We start from the raw sequence: 21,928 nt of genomic DNA on the forward strand, positions 1-21,928 counted from the left end.
CCTCCCCAGGAGACCCTCCAAGACCCACAGGTGGTCTAGCCCATGTTCCTGTGGAGTCATTACTTTGTCCTGGGTCCCAGCACACATAAATAAGAGAATAACTGAATTGTGTAGTATTTTAAGAAAATTAATTAGATTATTGAGAAGATGAATAGAAGAGAAAATAGAAAATAATTAGGAAGTTTTTGTGATACTAAAAGGATTTTGAAACTGAGCTTACCTGAATTCCTACAACCAGAACTTAGAATGACTTAAATACCATGTAGAATGTAGGGTGTTAGAAAGGAACATCCTCATTGAGCTATAGGAAAAGAAAATCAGATTAATGAGCTGATTTTTCTTCTACCTTCTACCCATGCACCACTCCATTCTATATCCTCTGCCCTGCTTGGTGCCTCAGTTGGCCAACCCCTACAGATGCATCAGCGACTGGACTCCCTTGCACTCTGGCTTCTGGCTGAGTTGAGCCAATGGGAAACATCAGCAGGAGGAGAACATGTTTGGGGCATATCTTCCTGCTCTCTGCCTGCTTTGTCATCACACCTCTAGAAATAGCTGCCTCCCTCTATGACTCCAGCTCTCTCTGAGCTCCAGTAATTCTGTTTTTCCACTTGCTCCTTCAGCAGTAGGAGTGTTAATGGTTTCTTCTGCTGCTGGTTTCTGGGTTCCTCACCATTCTTCATTGGTTCTCTTGGCCCTGCCTACACCTCCAAAAGGCTCCCTTTCGTAAGAGACTCTTCATTTGAATGATCTGGGGAAAATTCTGTTTTGTACTGATAACCAGACTTATCAAATGAAACACTAATGGGTAAACTAGATATTTATAGAAAATAAACTAAATTATTATCTTATAGGTGCTTATTTATTTTTAAACATAGCAAATATTTTTTGAGGACAAAAACCCTTAGTGGTCATCTTCACCAACTCTTATTTTTAAGTGTAAGGTCTATACCTGGGATTGGAGAAGACTTGGTATAAAGGACAGACATGAACAAGGGTGCAGGAATAAGAGGGAACAGGCATCAAAGCAAACTTGTGCCTACTTTGTATTTTTCTTCAGTGCCAACTTTGGCCTTGAGCTTGAGTTGCTGATTTTAGAAGAGACTGAGGGAAAAAATCAGGAAAATCTGGCTAGTGGGCGGGGCTATGACTGCCTGATACTCTGGGGACGCTGTACTATGTAATGCACAAAGCAGATGATTCTATCTATTTGATGGAGCAACACACACTCCCTTACATGTTTGTTTTGTGCAGTTTCTAGGACTCATATTTTTTGTGCTGACCATTAGTCACTTAGCATTAAGTAAGAACTCAGAAGTTCCATAACTTTTCCAAGAGACCTATTTTAGCTTGTTATATAACCTTGTCATGGCTTTCCTGCTTATGGCAGTTTGAGGACCTGGTGGCAGCTTTTTGTCTCTATTTACATTTATCTACATCCTACATTCTGTGGCAACTTCCTGAACTTGGGAAACCTCTTTAATAGTTCAGACTATGATTAGCAAAGGCCTAGGGTCCTGGTTCCTCTCCTGTCACTGAGAGAGGTCCCTTCAGACCAGAGACCATCTGGGAAGCCTAGATACTCCTGATGGAAGTAGTGCAGACCCCCAAGAAACACTGGAATAAGACTATAGCTTCTGGCATCTTCTGGATGTGGGGTAAATTCCTGCTCAAGGCTTCTTTGATACAGACATGCAGCTCTGAGGGCATCTTAGGCTCCCAGAAAACTCTTGAGCTATCTCTGGACTAAAACTACAGCCCTGGGAGCAAAAGTTGTCCTTAAGTGACTGAATGAATAGCACTCATGTATTCTCTCATCCCTGCTCTGCTACAAACCAGGAATGGGCAAGCTGTCCTTGCTTCAGTCTCTCGTGGCTCTAGTGTGTGTGTTTCTTTCTCCGTGATCAGCCCAGATTTGATCAAATCTGAAAACCCTACATAATGTATGCCAAGCACATTCAGATTCATTTGCATGTAAATCATCCCAGATGACGCTTTATAAAGATTTCTAAGATGCCTCTTAATAAGCATTTTCAAGCCTCTTTTATTTTTCTGTAAACACTCTCTTTAATCTCAAGCTCTGGAAGGTTTGAATTTGGTTTCAAATGGCAAACCCAGGAATTTTGAGCAGATTCTGACAGGCCCGAGTTCTCCCAGTACTACTTTTCATCCGTCAGAGATTGACTCAGAATCCCTTGGCCAGACAGATGAAGAGTCCCAGCTGTCAACTCACGTCTCCCACTGGTACTTTATACTCATTGGCTTTAAAAGCAAGAGTGTTTTCATGTTTTAAATGCTCATTTACAAACCGTTTCTCATCTCTTGAGTTTCTCCAATGTTCCTGCTGAGGCCTCCATGCTCCCAGGGGAATTTTCTCTCGTTTAGGAATAAATAGGAAGAAGGGGGGTGAGAAGAACAGCCCTCTTCTGATAAGCTGTCCCAGCTGACAAGCCCTTCCCCTCAGACCCATCCACTTAGATCAATGAACATTTCACAGGCTTAACCAGTTATCTTCAAGAGAAGACAAGGCCGTTATGTAACCACACATACAGAGAGGTACGCAACATAAAAAATGCTTCCCACAGATTTCAAATAGGAAAAAATGTGAGTTTCCTATATTATGCAACCCCATAGGAATACCCTTCTCCTCTCATTCAATTCTTCTTTAAACCAGTCATTCATTTTGTTATTGTTTCCTTATAATTAAAAAAATAAAAAATTCCACTAACCCTCTCTTAAGCAGTGTCCTCATTTGTCCTGTATATTTTTCTGTATGCATATTTTCTATATTCATAAACACAGATCAACAAATGTGCAATTTGGAAATCTGCTCTTTAGAGACATTTGTTTTAGAATCTTGTGTGAATATTTATCTGAATTCAAACATATATGAAACTTGAGTTTTTGTAGGATCACTGTTACATTGACCTTCTATGGTATATAGTCAGGCCCTTCTGCACATGGTCCACAAATACATACTGAATGAATGATTGCAAAGATTGAAACATACCATTTTCTGATTTTTAAAGTATACTTTAAATAATAGCAGAAATATGTTCTGTTTAGGTCTCTGAACTGGATAAAACACAAGTAATAATGATTATTATTGGTAAAATAATCATTAATAATTATTATGTAACTAACACTTTATGGTCCACAAAATTCTTACATATACAATCTATTTTTACATACAGTTTCATTTTTCATCTTGAGATACTGGTTCGGTTTATTTGCAAGCTATATTAGTCTCCATGTTAAAGGTATCCAGGCATCTTTTATTACCATTTCCATGATGTAATTGTGGGATTATTTTCCCCCAAACCTAGGCTTCCAAAATATAGAAGAAAGCTGATTGAGTTCACTAATTTACTACACTTTCTGGTATATGATATAATGCATGTGGAATGTCTCCTCTCTTCTCAAACCTAGTAAATTGGTTAGAATACAGGTCAAAATGCTGTAATAAAGATACTCAACAGTAGAGTAGAACAGATGAGTTAGAAGCCTATATCCCTCTCGCATTACAGCTCAGAGTTGAGCAGTCCAGGGGTGGAGGCTTCCTTTTGTCCATAGGAAATGTAGTGCTCAGGCTGCTGGATACTCTGCCATCCTCAGTGTGTGCCTCCCATCTCTGGCCCAAGGCAGCTATTCCAGCTGTTGCCGTTTCCCAGCCAGGAGAAAGAGAGAAATGTATGTGGGACAGCCTTTAAGGTCAAAACCTCAAAAGGCCACTTCTTGTCAAACCTACTGCAAGAACTTAGTCACTAAGTCATATGTTACCATAAGGGAGGCTGGGAAATATTGGGTCTAGCTGACTTGCCACATGCCCTACTGAGATTCTATAACTAAAATGAAGAAGGAGCAAATGGACACTAGAAGAAAATTAGCAGGGTCTGCCACAATTTGGCCAAACCATCTGTGTACTTGGGGTATGTTCACTTGTCTGGGAGTCAGGATGAGCAGAGGAGGCATCTGAAAAAAAAAAAAATTGTCCAAAGAGGAAGCCAACGTCAAGAGCTTTGTCCCATAGCATTTCTTACATTGTTGAAGGAAAGGAACAGCACTGAGGATAACATCAGGTAGGTCACCTGCACATCTTTTTGACTGGCCCCTATGCACATGTATCTGAGTCCTCAGGAAAGAGAAAGCTAAACATTTTTAACAAGAAACAACATTTTTCACCCAAAGTCTGTTTGGAAAGAGCAATGCAGAGTTAGTTGGGAGCAACCTTCCAGGGTCTCCAGACAAGGCAATACAGGCAGGCAGTTTCAATGGTAACACCTGTCTCAGTGGTGCTGAGGCAGCACAGGTGGCTTCAGAACTAGATTGTTGGATTGGAGTTGGCATTAGCAGGCATGGGGCGGGGGGCACATGGGCCGCCTGGAGGTCCTACCTCAGTAGAGGAAAGTAGCCGGAAATGACTCCATGGAAGGCACAATTGGCAGTGCAAAGGCACTGTCTGCCCAGCCCCAATTCCCAGAACCACCATATTGGAAGATGATTGATTGGAAGGAGTCCCTGGGAGAGAAAGTTGACCCTCAGCTACGAATAAGAGTACAAAGTTAGTGTGATGTCATTGGAAAAGTCCATGTTTATTTTTCTACTATACAAAGAGTAAAACAAATTTACACCTCTGTCTACTTCCCCCCAAAAATATTGACACATGGTATAGTTTCTGCTTATCTATGCCTAGGTGTTAGTTTCCCAAATCCAACAGTCTACAGTAATTGGGTACACAAAAGTTAAAATAATAGCATTTACTCAAATGACTCTTTTCATTATTTAATGGACAAAGTACAAAATAATCCAAAGGGCAAATGCATTTCTCAGATACATTCACCAGCAGTTTTTCTCTAAATTACAAATATAGAACTCAGAATTGTCCCCCTTCTAAAATTATCACAAAAGCCAAACAAGACGAAAGCTATTTCCCCTCTTCATATATTTATAAAAGGTCCATCATTTCTGTCTCTCATTACACAGTAACCCTATCTTCAAAGTGACAAGAGATGCATCTTTATGTAAATGCTTTGAACTACATGTAGTACAGATTTCCACATGAGTCAAGTTAAAATTCATTTCACGTGGTCTGAAAGTATAATACTCTACCAGATGAGTTTGGGTGGAAGCAAAATGGTTCAGCACATTTGATTTTCCATTGACTTGATATTTATGTTGGGTATTCAATTGTTTTAAAGCATGACTAAAGAGTGTAAAAATGCTATAGGAATCCATGAGTCCAGCAGAATTCTCTGCTCGGCTGAATTCCCTGAGCTACATCTATATGTATTTTCTAGACCTGTTAGAACACTCAAGCCTTTTGAGTGTTCTGGGATTGCAGTGATTGAGGAAAGTGGTCATTGTAAATAACAATTTTCTATTTAAAACCCTTTCAGCAAAGAAGCTTCTTTCTTTCCCATACAGGTGCAGGATTCCTCAAAAATTTCAAGAGAAAGAAAATGAAAAATAAAAGGTGATTTTTCCATAGGGCAATGAAATGGCTCAGGGATATATTAGTTGACTTTTATATTTTTATTTCTCTCCTTAAAGCCAAGGAAGATTTCTAAATTTTGACAGTACACAGGGTGGGGGCCAGCAGGGAAGAAAGTAAGCTTGGCAATGTGGAATAGATTCATAGAAGTAATTGACTTTACTTAGGATCTAACTCTGAGGGAAAATGCTGCAGGAGGCTCAAGTTTTATTGCCATTTTTTATTATTTTTGTTTAGTATTGGCTTTACCCTTATAATATTTAGCCTCTTTCACTTGCTGTGATCCTCCCCAGCAAACACTGAACACTGCTTATCATGTGGTCAGCCTTGGATAAGATTAAGTATTAGATTTTCACTTTCCTCTCCCCTCCACCTCCTCCTAAGACTCTGAGGTTCTCACATTGTAATTTCAAGATTTCTCTCTTTTTCCCTTTTTTATGCTGGCAAAAACTGCTTTTCACTTGTATTAAAACTGTCAAAACTGCCCAAAGGGGAAAAATATATGTTTTCCCATTGGTACTGAAAAGAGTGAAGAAGCATATTTTGGCAGTTTCAGTGTAGGTGTGAAATTTTCACACAGCTCTACTAGGGAGGTACACAAGTCTGGCCCTGTTGGAGCATCTGATATTTCATGGATGGCAATTTCTTTAAAAGGTATGGCCTAGGGCTAAACTAAAAGATGGGGATTTAAACTAGAAATGATAGCATTACGTTGAAACAATTGTCAATTATGTGAAAGATGCTTTTGCATATTTAGAAAGCAAATGGTGCCCCTTTAAATTTTCTCTATGGCAAGTTTTATTGTAAAATAAAGATTTGGAGTTATACATCAAAAATGTAGTTTAGCCTATAGAACCCACACCATAACAATGCAAAATATATTAGACTGTGAGGTATTGATTTTACATGAAAGCATATCAGTTAGTGAAATGCAGAAACCAATAAAGCATCACCATGGCTGGGTAGGAGATCTCTAGACACAATTTATTTTTACACTTAAACCAATTATTGGCTTTGTTGCATTTTTAAAAAGTATGGCATATATTCTTAGAAGGTTTTTTAAAAATTCAATCAAATCAATTACATCGATTTCATATCCTATATTAAGCAACAGTCTTACATTAGAGTTGACACATTTTGATGAGTACTGTGAAAGTACCAAAACTGGGCTAAATTCTCTGAATTTTTTCCAAGGATTTGGCTGCCCAACATGAATATAAATATTGATTTTTATTTTACACACAATTTATAGGCTGGTCCATTGCTGATATTACCTTACAATTTAACAATGGAAATTTATTGAAATAAAATGTTTACCGCCCAACCTGTTTTCAAGACAGTTTTAGAATATTAGATTAATAATTGATCAGCTTCACAGAAGAGTGAGCTGTAATTTTTAAATCAAATAGGTTCATGCAAGCCAATCCTCTATACATATACACAAGGATGTCTCAATACAATTGAATCTTATTATATTTAGTATACCTAAAAATTCATGACATATAAGAACTAGTTATTTCTATTCCTAATAGAAGATATCTAAGAAATACTTTAGGTTCACAGTCTCTTTCCAGTTCTTGCATATTAGGTGTTGTTGAATCGTCTTCTCAGATTTTATATATAGCCATAACTTTTATTTTTATTATAGAATCAGTTTTTGAGATACGGGAAATCTCTAATGGAGGAATCTCAATGTATCACTCAGTCTTTGCTTGAATATTTTTTTCCAGGAAAAACAGGTATATTTTGTAATCACTCAAATTTTAGAAGTGGATTCTTATAGTAAAATGAAATCCTTTTTCCTATGATTTTTACTTAAATTAATTCTGTCTCTGGAGCCATAGAGAATAAATCCAGTTCATATGATTATAATTCAGGTATTTATGGATGTATATCATTCTTTCCCTTGGCCTTCTTTTCTTTAGGTTTAAAGCCCTTGGTTTCTTTAGTCTATTGGCCTCAAGTTTGTAATCTCTTATCTAGGACATTCATTAAACTCTTTTCTCACCATTTTGAGTTCATCTCAATCTTCATGTTTCGACCCTAGTAATTTCTCTCCCTTACTATCTTTTCAGTTATTAGATGCTGTTTCTGTAAGGAATTTAAAACATTAATTCTGATCAAGAAACCAGAAAAAGTTGTCCAGAATTTTGTCATTTCCATGAATCACAATTTGGGTTCTCAGGACACTGTGTAGATCCTCTTGCCATTGTGCATCTCAGCATTCACCCCATGCAACCATCAAACCAACAGCTTAAGAACCAGGCAGGGAATTTCTCAAATGCTCCAAATAGCTGCACATCACTATAGATTATGACTGCTTGGATTTAGGGAACATTTTTTTTGGCTGGGGAAACATTCCAATGGGATAGATTAATCTATGTAAACCACGTAGCTCAGCTGAAACTGCTGTTCTGCATTCTAAATTGCCAGCTCCGTCTCCTTTCTGCACAGAAATGCACATTTCTTCCTATAATAAAGATATTTTATAATAGCAATAAGGCAACTCCAGGGTGTGTGGTTATCACGAGATAATCATACCCTAGAGGGATTACAGACACTTGGCTGTGCCTCATAACACCCCATGTGTGTGTTTATCTCATGATAACCACACTCGCTTTTGTATCTTATTGCCTAATTATCCTCTTCTAATGCAAAATACTAATTTTTTGTCTGAAACAATATGCGCAAGGATGCATTGCTAACAGTCACATGAAGACATTGACAAACAATGCTGCTGTTACCCTATATTCACTTCCCACAAGAAAATTGATACACAAGAAGAACATTCTGAGAGTGAGAGGAGAACATTCCAGTCCATTTCTGAATGAGCTGCTTCTTAAAATGACTATATAGAAGCCTCTGTTTTACCCATTAATGCTATAAGATAAATTACCCAGACATTTTTTTTTCCTCTTTTAGACTTAAGTTCTCTCAATTATAATTGAAAACTAGAGAATAAGCAGGAATTTCAAACCTTAAAAAATAAAAAGACACTAAGTTCATTTACTTCCAGAAAGTTAATGGCAGAGATTGATTTTGATTTATTGAGTTATCTAATTTAATAAGAATATCTGTATGCTGCTTAGTATTCCTTCACATATATTTCAACTGTCAACCTTTCCAGTTGAAAAATATAAAATTTTGTACCTTACAGTAGTGTGATTCATACAAGTCTATCAATCTTGAATCCTTTTACTAACTTTTATAAAGTGAAATTATTGCCTACATAATTATCTCCATTGTGCATAGTAATATTTATTATTTTTACATTACATTATTATGTAACAGTTAAAGCCAATAGTGGTTACATGTACAGATTTCCTATGAATCTGATCTCAGGAATGAACATTTTCCAGTTTTATTTTCTGAAGTTTTATTTATAGATCTTTGAATATATTTAAGACCCTGCAAAGGCCATTAAGGACTCTACTGTATTTCAGTACTTCAATTAAATTTAAATTATTCTGAGTAAAATGAAAGCCTAGTTTTAGAGGACTTTTGCAGAGAAAGTAATGATATATTCTTAGAAGTTCATTTCATATAGGTATGTGTGTGTGTGTGTGAATTCATGTGTGTATATACATACTACCTGTATTTTCAATAAATATTCTTTCAGTACTTATTTCCGCAGAACATGACAATTGTTCTCAAGGTCACTCCTTATATTTTCTTAACCTTACAAACTCAGTTTCCTCTTCCTGGTTTCTGACTTCATAAATAACACTGGGTCGAATTTGCCTCAGGTTAATAAGCCTGTTCTTTCTGAACTGTCTGGTTACGGGATGCAAGATGAGCTATCGCTCTCTACCGGGAGTCCTGTTCCGAGGGTACATACTTGAACTTTGATTTTAGGGATGGATTACCCACCTGCGTTTACTAACAAAGACTGCGCTAAATCTCAATCCATAAATCACAGGTAAATACAGCAACAATTATTAGTGACTTGAGGGCATTAGATTGTTGTAAGGACTAAAGGGTGAAAAGATACTTTAGAAGTTGCTACTCCATTAACAGGGAAAATGCAATGTTTACTTAACTCTCATTTATTTACTGGCACATAATTAATGGGAAATACTGTTTTATTGTTTATAGACACAGGCATATTTTCTTAGAACTGAAAGGCATCTTAGAGCTTATCTATTCCAATCACCTCTTTATATAGCCAAGAAAATTTGACAATACCATCTATTCCGTTTACTTGTTTTTCACTAAGAGCCAGAAAGGAAGATCTCTTAAATCAATATACATAATTACGTACACCAGAAATGGTGTGAACCTGAAATTAAGCAAACTTAGTTAAAGCAAACCTTTTTAGACTACTAGTTCTGGACATTATGCTTCTTAGCATGCAGTTGGGGAACCATAAAGAGTTGAGTAGTCTGAATAGGTGAAAATATTGGACAACATTCCAAGCTTTTGAATGCCCTATATTTTCATTTGACTTTGTGAATAAAAATTGCCAACATGTAGTTGGAGAAGATTCTTAGAGTTTTCTAGGTATTAAGCAGTTGTTATGAAAGGCTTCACTACTAGAAACTAACTAGGTTCTGGATACACTAGCACAACTATTCTTTAATGCATTGCTGAAATCATGTGTAAGAGCAAAACTTTCCTAGAACGAATAAACACATAAGAAAAAGAACAGTGAGCTGAAAGTGGAAAAAGAGTGGCAAGATAAAAGCAAATAGGAAAGTAAATTCTGCCTTTGGGGTAAATGCTAACACTAGTACTGGGATAAGGAAAGGAAACTATGCCTTAGGCCCATGATTTTTTGTGGCAATCCAATTTAGTAAGAAATTAATAACAAAAAGATACATTTTAAAAACAATTTAGAAACTAAAAATATAGTTCACAATTACTGACAGTATAAAGAAGATAGAATGGAATTGGAGGAACAAAACAAAACTGAATGTAATTAAACTATACAAAATTTGTAGAATGCAGCAAAAGTGATAATTTGAAGGATGTTTACAGCCCTAAATCATTACATTACATAAAAAAATTGCTGAAAAATAACAACCTAAGCATCTAATATAATAAATCAGGAAAAGAACAATAAACTTAAATATGATAGATAGACCTAAAGCAATAGAAGACTAGAAATAATACAAATAAAATTAAAAATAAAAAACAAAAATGCAAAAGAGAGTATCTACAAAGAAATGGTTCTTTGAAGAGAACCTAAAGTAAAATTGATTAAAAAAAAAAATGGAGATGATGCATAAACAATATTAGTAAGAAAATGGGAAATAATTGTATACAGGTTAGATTTTTTTCTTTAACAGTAATTAAAAAAATTTTTTTTATACAGCAGGTTCTTATTAGTTATCTATTTTATACATATTAGTGTATATATGTCAGTCCTAATCTCCCAATTCATCCCACCCCTGCTTTCCCCCCTTGGTGTCCATAGGTTTGTTCTCTACATCTCTGTCTCTATTTCTGCCTTGCAAACCGGTTCATCTGTACCATTTTTTCTAGATGCCACAAATATGCATTAATATACGATATTTGTTTTTCTTTTTCTGACTTATTCCACTCTGTATGACAGTCTCTAGGTCCATTCACGTCTCTGCAAATGACCCAATTTCATTCCTTTTTATGGCTGAGTAATATTCCATTGTATATATGTACCACATCTTCTTTATCCATTTGTCTGTTGATGGGTATTTAGGTTGCTTCCATGACCTGGCTATTGTAAACATTGCTGCAATGAATGTTGGGGTGCATGTGTCTTTTTGAATTATGGTTTTCTCTGGGTATATGCCCAGTAGTAGGATTGCTGGATCATATGGTAATTCTATTTTTAGCTTTTTAAGGAACCTCCATACTGTTCACCATAGTGGCTGTATCAATTTACATTACCACCAACAGTGCAAGAGGGTTCCCTTTTCTCCACACCCTCTCCAGCATTTATTGTTTGTAGATTTTCTGATGATGCCCATTCTAACTGGCATGAGGTGATACCTCATTGTAGTTTTGATTTGATTTGCATTTCTCTAATAATTAGCGATGTTGAGCAGCTTTTCATGTGCCTCTTGGCCATCTATATGTCCTCTTTGGAGAAATGTCTATTTAGGTCTTCTGCCCATTTTTTGATTGGGTTGTTTTTTAATATTGAGCTGCATGAGTTTTTTTATATATTTTGGTGATTAATCCTTTGTCCGTTGATTCATTTGCAAATATATTCTCGCATTCTAAGGGTTGTCTTTTCATCTTGTTTTATAGTTTCTTTTTCTGTGCAAAAGCTTTTAAGTTTCATTAGGTCCCATTTGTTTATTTTTGTTTTTATTTCCATTACTCTAGGAGGTGGGTCAAAAAAGATCTTGCTGTGATTCATGTCAAAGAGTGTTCTTCCTATGTTTTCCTCGAAGAGTTTTATAGTGTCTGGTCTTACATTTAGGTCTTTAATCCATTTTGAGTTTATTTCTGTGTATGGTGTTAGGGAGTGTTCTAATTTCATCTTTTACATATAGCTGTTCAGTTTTCCCAGCACCAGTTTTGAAGAGACTGTCTTTTCTCCATTGTATATGTTTGCCTCCTTTGTCATGGATTAGTTGACCATAGGTGCATGGGTTTATCTCTGGGTTTTCTATCTGTATACAAGTTAGATTTAATTGTGACTAAGAACTATGAATCTCTTAATGACAAATTTGAAAATTAGAAAAATGACACATTTCTAGAAAAATGTAACTTAGTACAAATGACTTGAAAAGACATTGAAAAACTATATATTCTATATTCATTAAAGTGTTTGAAAGCCAGAACCAGATGATTTTCCTGAAAAGTTCTACCGATCATTGAAGGAACATACCATTTCAATATTACATAAATTTTTCCAGAGGACATAAAAATAGAGGGCACTGTAAAGTCATAATATGACTAGTATAATTCTGAAATCAAAAAATGGTGTTCAAGGTAGGAAAATCACAAGCCCATTTCATTCATGAATTTATATGAAAAATTCCACAAAAACATATTAAAGCCTGATTACATTTATTATAGGAATTTCAGTGTGATTTAATGCTATTAAATATACAACTATAATTTACTATACAGGTAGATTAAAGGAGAAAATGATTTTCTTTTATTTATTTTATTTTATATTGGAGTATATTTGATTTACAATGTTGTGTTAGTTTCAGGTGTACAGAAAAGTGATTTAGTTATACATATACATGTATCTTTCTTTTTCAGATTCTTTTCCCATAGAGGTTATTACAGAGTATTAAATACAGTTCCCTGTGCTATACAGTAGGTCCTTGTTGATTATCTGTTTTACATATAGTACTGTGTATATGTTAATCGCAACCTCCTAATTTATTCCACCCTGCCGCAACATTTCCCCTTTGGTAACCGTAAGTTTGTTTCCCAAGTCTGGGTGTCTGTTTCTGTTTTGTTTATAAGTTCATGTGTATCTTTTTTTTTTTTAGATTCCACATATAAGTGATATCATATGATATATTTGTCTTTGTCTGACTTCACTTAGTATGATAATCCCCAGATCCATTCATTTTGCTGCAAATGGCATTATTTCATTCTTTTTATGGCTGAGTAACATTCCATTATATATATATACCACATCTTCTTTATCCATTCCTCTGTCAATGGACACTTAGGTTGCTTCCATGTCCTGGCTATTGTAAATAGTGCTGCAATGAACATTGGGGTGCATGTATCTTTTCAAATTTTGGTTTTCTCCTGCTATATGCCCAGGAGTGGGATTGCTGGGTCTAGAGCTAGATTGGTAGCTCTGTTTTTAGTACTGTTCTCCAAAGTGGCTGTACCAATTTACATTCTCACCAACAGTGTAGGAGGGTTCCCTTTTCTCCACACCCTCTCCAGCATTTATTGTTTGTAGACTTTTTGATGATGGCCATTCTGACTAGTGTGAGGTGATACCTCATTGTAGTTTTGATTTCCATTTCTCTAATAATTAGTGATGTTGAGCATCTTTTTATGTGCTTTCTGGCCAACTATATGTCTTCTTTGGAGAATTGTCCATTTAGATCTACCACCCATTTTTCGATTGGGTTGTTTGTTTTTTTGCTATTGAGCAGCATGAGCTATTTATATATTTTGGAGATTAATCCCTTGTCAGTCACATCGTTTGCAAATATTTTCTCCCATTCTGTGAGTTGTCTTTTCATTTTGTTTATGGTTTCCTTTGATGTACAGAAGCTTTTAAATTTAACTAGTTCTATTTGTTTATTTTTGTTTTTATTTTCATTATTCTAGGAGGTGAATGCAAAAAGATATTGCTACAATTTATGTCAAAGAGTAAATTTATGTCTACCTATGTTTTCCTCTAAGAGTTTTGTAGTATCCAGTCTTACATTTAGGTCTTTAATCCATTTTGAGGGTTTTTTTGGTATATGGTGTTAGCAAATGTTCTAATTTCATTCTTTTACATGTAGCTGTCCAGTTTTCCCAGCACCAGTTATTGAAGAGACTGTCTTTCTCCATGGTATATTCTTGCCTCTTTTGTCGTAGATTAATTGACCATAGGTGTATGGGTTTATTTCTGGGCTTTCTATCCTGTTCCATTGATCTATAAGTCTGTTTTTGTGCCAGTATCATACTGTTTTGATTGCTGTGGCTTTATAGTATAGTCTGAAGTCAGGGAGCCTGATTCCTCCAGTTCTGTTTATCTTTCTCAAGATTGCTTTGGCTATTCAGGGTCTTTTGTGTTTCCACATAAATTTTAAGATTTTTTGCTCTAAATCTGCAAAAAAAAAAATCTGTTAGTAATTTGATAGGGATTGCATTGAAGCTGTGGATTAACTTGGGTAGTACAGTCATTTTGACTATATTGATTCTTTCAACCCAAGAACACGGTATATCTTTCCATCTGTTTGTGTCATCTTCAATTTCTTTCATCAGTATCTTATAATTTTTTGAGTACAGGTCTTTTGCCTTCTTAGGTAGGTTTATTCCTAGGTATTTTATTCTTTTTGATATGACAGTAAATGGGACTGTTTCCTTAAATTCTCTTTCTGATCTTTCATTGTTAGTGTATAGGAATGCAAGAGATTTCTGTGTATTAATTTTGTATCCTGCAACTTTACCAAATTCATTGATGAGCTCTCATACTTTTCTGGTAGCATCTTTAGAATTTTCTATGTATAGTATCATGTCAACTGCCAACAGTGACAGTTTTACTTCTTCTTTTCCAATTTGGATTCCTTTTATTTCTTTTTCTTCTCTGATTGCCATGACTAGGACTTCCAAAACTATGTTGAATAAAAGTGGTGAGAGTGGCACCACTTTTTAAAAATTTTTTTTTAGGAACATACCCTTTTATTGTCTAGCTCCTTTGACAGTTTCATGTCTCTCTAAAGGAGACGGGAAGTTTGGAGTATTAGTGGGTCTTTCAGTGGAAAAGAGGAGTGGGCAGGAACACTGGAGGTGAGTGAATATCTTAACACATGGAAATGTGCCACTGGAACATCCAAGCCCACACCTGGCATGCTCCCCATCACAGTCTGCTTTATTGTCCCTTTAAAAGAAATATGGAACAATATGTAGCAAAACAAATAAATTACTCTCCATCTCTCAGAAAGCAAGTTCACCTTCTGGACAGGTGCTTCCAAAAAAGTGAGCTTTTCAACTTCCTTGGCTCCAGCCAGCAGGAGATGAGAGGCCCCTGCTTCCCACATCTCAAGATTTCTTGTGGTGTTTAGTTAGACTTGGGATCTTGTTGCTTGGGCATCTCTCTTCCATCTTCCAAATCCATCTCTGCAGCAACTGACATACATAGGACCTGGAGATACCACGTGGCCGATGCCACAATCCCGTGGAGGCAAAGAGGTCAATTGTGTTCTGGCACTCTGATGATAAAGAAGTAAAAGGGCACTTCTTGTCTTATTCTTGTCTTGTTCCTGATCTTAGAGGAAATGCTTTCAGCTTTTCACCATTGAATATGATGTTAGCTGTGGGTTTGTCACATATGACCTTTATTATGTTGAGGTATGTTCCCTCTATGCCCACTGTCTGTAGAGTTTTTATCATAAATTGGTGTTAGATTTTGTCAAAAGCTTTTTCTGCATCTTTGAGATGATCATATGGTTTTTATTCTTCAATTTGTTAATGTGGTGTATCACACTGATTGATCTGTGGATATTGAAAAATCCTTGCATCCCTGGGATAAATCCCACATGATCACGGTGGGATTTTAATGTATTGTTGGATTTGGTTTGCTAGTATTTTGTTGAGGATTTTTGTGTCTATGTTCTTCAGTGATATTGGCCTGTAATTTTCTTTTTTTGTGGTATGGTATCTTAGTCTGGTTTTGGTATCAGGGTGATAGTGGCCTTATACGATGAGTTTGGGAGTGTTCCTTCCTTGGAAATTTTTTGGAATTGTTTCAGAAGGATAGGTGTTAACTCTTCTCTAAACGTTTGATAGACTTCACCTCTGAAGCCATCCTTGTTCAGTTTTGGGAGATTGTATCTTTCTAAGAATTTGTCCATTTCTTCTATGTTGTCCATGTTATTGGCAGATGGTTGCTTGTAGTAGTCTCTTATGATCCTTTGTATTTCTGTGGTGTCTGTTGTAACTTCTCCTTTTTCATTTCTAATTTTATTGATTTGGGCCCTCTCCCTTTTTTTCTTGATGAGTCTGGCTAAAGGTTTATCAATTTTGTTTATTTTCTCAAAGAACCAGCTTTTAGTTTCATTGTGTTTCCTTATTAATTTTCTGTCTGGATAATCTGTCCATTGGTGTAAGTGGGGTGTTAAAGTTCCCCACTATTATTGTGTTACTGTTGATTTCCCCTTTTATGGTTGTTAGCATTTGCCTTATATATTGAGTTGCTCCTATGTTGGGTGCATATATATTTACAATTGTTATATCTTCTTCTTGGATTTATCCCTTGATCATTATATAATGTCCTTCCTTGTCTCTTGTAACATTCTTTATTTTAAAGTCTATTTTGTCTGATATCAGTATTGCTACTCCAGCTTTCTTTTCATTTCATTTGCATGGAATACATTTCTCCATTCCCTCACTTTCAGTCTGTACGTGTCCCTAGGTCTGAAGTGGGCCTCTTGTAGACAGCATATATATGAGTCTTGTTTTCCTATCCATTCAGGCTGTCTATGTATTTTGGTTGGAGCATTTAATCCATTTGCATTTAAGGTAATTACCAATATGTACGTTCTTATTGCCATTTTGTTAACTGTTTTGGGAGTGTTTTCATAGGTCTTTTTTCTACTTTTCCTCTTCTGTTCTCTTCTCTTGTGATTTGATGGCTTCCTTTAGTGTTGTATTTGAATTCTTTTTTCTTTTGTGTGTGTATATCTGTCATAGATTTTTGGTTTGCATTTACCATGAGGTTTCAGTATAGCAGTCTATATATGTACAAGATTGTTTTAAGTTGCCAGTCTCTTGATGTCTTTAACTCATTTTGGTATCAGGGTGATGGTGGCCTCATAGAATGAGCTTGAGAGTGTTCCTTCATCTGCAATTTTTGGAGTAGTTTGAGAAGGATAGGTTCTAACTCTTCTCTAAATGTTTGATAGAACTTGCCTGTGAAGCCATCTGGTCCTGGACTTTCATTTGCTGGGAGTTTTTAAATCATAGTTTCAATTTCAGTACTTGTGATTTGTCTGTTCATTTCTTCTTGGTTCAGTCTTGAAAGGTTGTACCTTTATAAGAATTTGTCCATTTCTTCTAGGTTGTCCATTTTATTGGCCTATAGTTGCTTGTAGTAGTCTCTTATGATCCTTTGTATTTCTGTGGTGTCAGTTGTAACTTCTCCTTTTTCATTTCTAATTTTATTGATTTGAGTCCTCTCCCTTTTTTTCTTGATGACTTTGGCTAAAGGTTTATCAATTTTGTTTATCTTTTAAAAGAACCAGCTTTTAGTTTCATTGATCTTTGCTATTGTTTTCTTCGTCTCTGTTTCATTTATTTCTGCTCTGATATTTATGATTTCTTTCCTTTTACTAACTTTAGCTTTTGTTTGTTCTTCTTTCTCTAGTTGTTTTAGGTGTAAGGTTAGGTTGTTTATTTGAGACTTTTCTTGTTTCCTGAGGTAAGACTGTATTCCTATAATCTCCCCTTTTAGAACTGCTTTTGCTGCGTCCCATAGGTTTTGGATTGTTGTGTTTTCATTGTCATTTGTATCTAGGTATTTTTTGATACCCTCTTTGATTTCTTCAGTGATCCATTGGTTGTTTAGTAACATATTGTTTAGGCTTCATGTGTTTGTGTTTTTTACAGTATTTTTCCTGTAATTGATTTCTAATCTCAGTGTTGTGGTTGGAAAAGATGCTTGATATGATTTCAATTTTCTTAAATTTACCAAGGCTTGCTTTGTGGCCCAAGATATGATCTATCCTGCAGAATGTTCCATGTTCACTTGAGAAGAAAGTTTATTCTGCTGCTTTCAGATGGAATGTCCTATAGATATCATTTAAATCTATCTGGTCTGTGTCATTTAGGGCTTGTGTTTCCTTATTAATTTTCTGTCTGGGTAATCTGTCCATTGGTGTAACTGGAGTGTTAAAGTTCCCCACTCTTATTGTGTTACTGGCCATTTCCCCTTTTATGGCTGTTAGCATTTGCCTTATATATTGAGTTGCTCCTATGTTGGGTGCATGTATATTTACAATTGTTATATCTTCTTCTTGGATTGATCTCTTGATCAGATCATTATGTAGTGTACTTCCTTGTCTCTTGTAACAGTCTTTATTTTAAAGTCTACTTTGTCTAAGAATTGCAACTCCAACTTTCTTTTCATTCCATTTGCATGGAATACCTTTTTCCATCCCCTCACTTTCAGTCTGTATGTGTCCCTAGGTCTGAAGTGGGTCTCTGTAGACAGCATATATATGGGTCTTGTTTATCTATCCATTCAGCCTGTCTATGTCTTTTGCTTGGAGAATTTAATACATTAACATTTAAGATAATTATTGATACGTATGTTCCTATTGCTGTTTCTTAATTGTTTTTGGTTTGTTTTGGTAGGTCTTTTTCTTCCCTTCCTCTTTTGTTCTCTTCTCTTGTGGTTTGATGACCAATGTCGTGTTGTGTTTGGTTTGCTTTTTCTTTTTTGTGTGTGTATCTATTGTAGTTTTGGGGTTTGCTGTTCCCACAAGGTTTTGATATAGCAGTCTATATATGTACAAGGTTGTTTTAAGTTTCTGGGCTCTTTCCCACCTAGAGAAGTTCCTTTAACATTTTTTGTAAAGCTGTTTTGGTGGTGCTGAATTCTCTTAGCTTTTGCTTGTCTGTAAAGCTTTTGATTTCTCTGTTGAATCTGAATATGAGCCTTGCTGGATAGAGTATTCTTGGTTGTAGGTTTTTCCCTTTCATCATTTGAAATATATCATACCACTCCCTTCTGGCCTGCAGAGTTTCTGCTGTAAAATCAGCTGATAACCTTATGGGGATTCCCTTTTATGTTACTTGTTGCTTTTCCCTTGTTTCTTTTAATATTTTTTCTTTTTCTTTAATTTTTGTCGTTTAGATCACTATGTGTTTTGTCATGTTCCTCCTTTGGCTTATCCTGCCTGGGACTCTCTGTGCTTCCTGGACTGGGCTGATTGCTTCCTTTCCCATGTTAGGGATGTTTTTAGCTATTATCTCTTCAAATATTTTCTCACATCCTTTCTCTCTCTTTTCTCCTTCTGGGACCCCTATAATGAGAATGTTGGTGTGTTTAATGTTCTTTTATCTTTATTCTGGTCCATGGCAGTGGTTTCCACCATTCTGTCTTCCAGCTCACTTATCCATTCTTCTGCCTCAGTTAGCTATTGATTCCTTCTAGAGTATTTTTCATTTCAGTTATTGTATTATTCATCTCTGTTTGCTTGTTCTTTACATTTTCTATCTCTTTGTTAAACATTTCTTGTATCTTCTTGGTCTGTGTGTCCATTCTTGAATCATCTTTACTATCATTCCTCTAAATTCTTTTTCAGGTAGATTGCCTATCTCCACTTCACTTAGTTGTTGTTCTGGAGTTTTATTTTGTTCCTTCATCTGGAACATATTTCCCTGCCATATCACTTTGTCTAACTTTCTGTGTTTGTGGTCCCATAAGCTGCAGGATTATAGTTCCTCTTGTTTCTGGTGTCTGCCCCCTGGTAAATGAGGCTGGTCTAAGAGGCTTGTATAGGCTTCCTGGTGGGAGGGACTGGTGCCTGCCTACTGGTGGGCACGGCTGTGTTAAGGGGTGTGTTTAGAGGCAGCTGTGGGCTCAGTCAGACTTTAAGCAGCTTGTCTGATGGCTGATGGGTGGGGCTGTATACCTGCCCTCTTGGTTGTTTGGCCTCAGGTGTCCCAGCACTGGAGCCTTCAGGCTGTTGGGTGGGGCCAGGTCTTGGTGTCAAAATGGTGGTCTCCAGGACAGCTCACACCACTATGTACTACCTAGAATCTCCACCACCATTGCCCTTGTCCCCACAGTGAGCCACAGCTACCCCCAACCACCCGAGAAGGCTCTCCAAGGCCATCAGGTTGGTCTGGCCCAGGCTCCTATGAAGTAAATGCTTTGTCCCTGGGTCCTGGTGCACATGAGACCTTGTGTGCACCCTTCAAGAATGACATTTCTGTTTCCCCCATTCCTGTGGAGTTCCTAAGATCAAGCCCCACTGGCCTTCAGAGCCAAATGCTCTGGGGGCTCCTCCTCACAATGCCAGAGCCCCCGACTGGGGAGCCTGACATGGGGCTCAAAATGCTCACTCCTGTGGAAGAACCTCTGTGATATAATTATTTTCCTATTTGTGGATCACCCACCCGGCAGGTATGGGATTTGATTGTATCGTGAATGTGCCCCTCCTACCGTCTCATTCTGGCTTCTTTGTCTTTGGAAGTAGAATATCTTTCTTGGTAGGTTGCAGTCCTTTGTCGATGGTTGTTCAGCAGTTAGTTGTGATTTTGGTGTTTTCATGAGAGGTGGTGAGCTCAGGTCCTTCTACTCTGCCATTTTGTCTGGGGATTGATTCTGAGAAAATGATTTTCTTAATTGATAAAATGCAGTTTATAAAAGTCAATATTAATATATTTTTATAAAATCTTTTAGCAAACTATGCAAATAACATCTTAATGGTGAAACATTATAATCATAACTTACTATGAGGATGGATGTCCAGTAACACCAATTGTCACCAACATTGTCCTAGAGTTTCCAGCCCATACAATAAGAGGAGAAAAAAAATTTTTAAGGTTTGGAGAGGAAGAAACAAAACATTTGATAAACAATTGGTGTAATATTTCTCAATATAGACAACTACAAAGAATATGCAAAACAATTTCTGGAAGATTAGATAGATTAGTAAGTTTGCTAAATATAAGATCATTATACAAAAACCCATTACATTTGTACACAACAGCAAAAAGTAGAATAGTTACAACGTACAATAACAAAAAAATAGATGGTAACTAGAAATCTAAAAAATTCAAGGCTTTTATGAAAAATATATATAGAAAGAGAAAATCTCAATAAATAAAGCATATACCATATTCATGGTTTACAAAAACTCAAAATTACTAAAAAGTTTCAGTGTGATTTTGATCATAACCTCAATGGGTATTTTTACAGGAAATTGACAAACAGATCCTAAAATGTATAGGAAAGACATAAGACTAAAGAAAGTGAAACTCTTCCTGAAGAAATGATGGGAGCTTACTCTACCAGACACCAAAATTCATCATAAAGCTGTGGTAATTAGGGCAGTAGGGTACTAGTGCAGGGATAGATAAATAGATAAATGTAAGAGGAAGGAACAACCATAAACAGATACATGCATCTATGGAAATGTGATGTACAACAAAGGAGATGTTACAGATCATGGGAAAATGAGCAACTCTATTAAATGGTGCTGTGGCAATTGTTAATCCATATAGAAATATCAACATATAGCCTTACACAATAAGATACAAGAAAATAAGCTCCAAATAGATTAGAATTAAATGTATAAGTCTAAACTTTAAGCTTTTAGAATAAATTATAGGAGACTATCTTTAAAGACTCAGAATTGCAAAGGTTTTCTTCAGCAAGACACACACACACACAAATGCTAACTAAAAAATAAATCTTGATAAATATAATTACTTTATAATTTTAAATTTACTTATTAAAATACGAACATGAAAAGATAAACCACAAACTGGGAGAATATGTAATCAACAAGGATTCATATCAGTATATCAAAAAAAAAAAAGCTACTACAAATTAATAAAATAACCCAATAGAATAATGATGGTAAAATTCACCAAAATGAGGAAATTCAGAAGGGAAATTAGTTTTAAGAGGAAAATGAAGTTTTGTGGCCTGTTGAATTTCAAGGTTATGGTAGAAGTTGTAGATCAATCTGACCAATAGACCACAAACTGTTGTGGAGATGCAGGGTGTAGGAGGGGACATTTGCTTAGCCTCGTAACCTGGGGAGGGGAGAGTGCCAGGGAGCTGAACAAATGTTAAACCAG

General features: G+C 36.1%; 1 long non-coding RNA gene across 3 annotated transcripts in view; it reads left to right on the forward strand.

Moving 5' to 3' along the window:
- Positions 1 to 21,928, forward strand: part of LOC309656292 — a 157,192-nt gene that overhangs the window by 118,147 nt on the left and 17,117 nt on the right. The window contains exon 2 of one of the 3 annotated variants that reach the window (XR_014261264.1): positions 5,425 to 5,473. The exons of the other annotated variants lie outside the window; for them this stretch is intronic. This is a non-coding gene — a long non-coding RNA (uncharacterized lncRNA). The remainder of the gene's footprint in view (positions 1 to 5,424; positions 5,474 to 21,928) is intronic. 3 annotated transcript variants of the gene reach the window in all.

This window comes from Balaenoptera physalus (genome assembly GCF_965194825.1).
Source record: "Balaenoptera physalus genome assembly, chromosome: 2".
In the NCBI taxonomy this organism is placed as follows: Eukaryota; Metazoa; Chordata; class Mammalia; order Artiodactyla; family Balaenopteridae; genus Balaenoptera; species Balaenoptera physalus.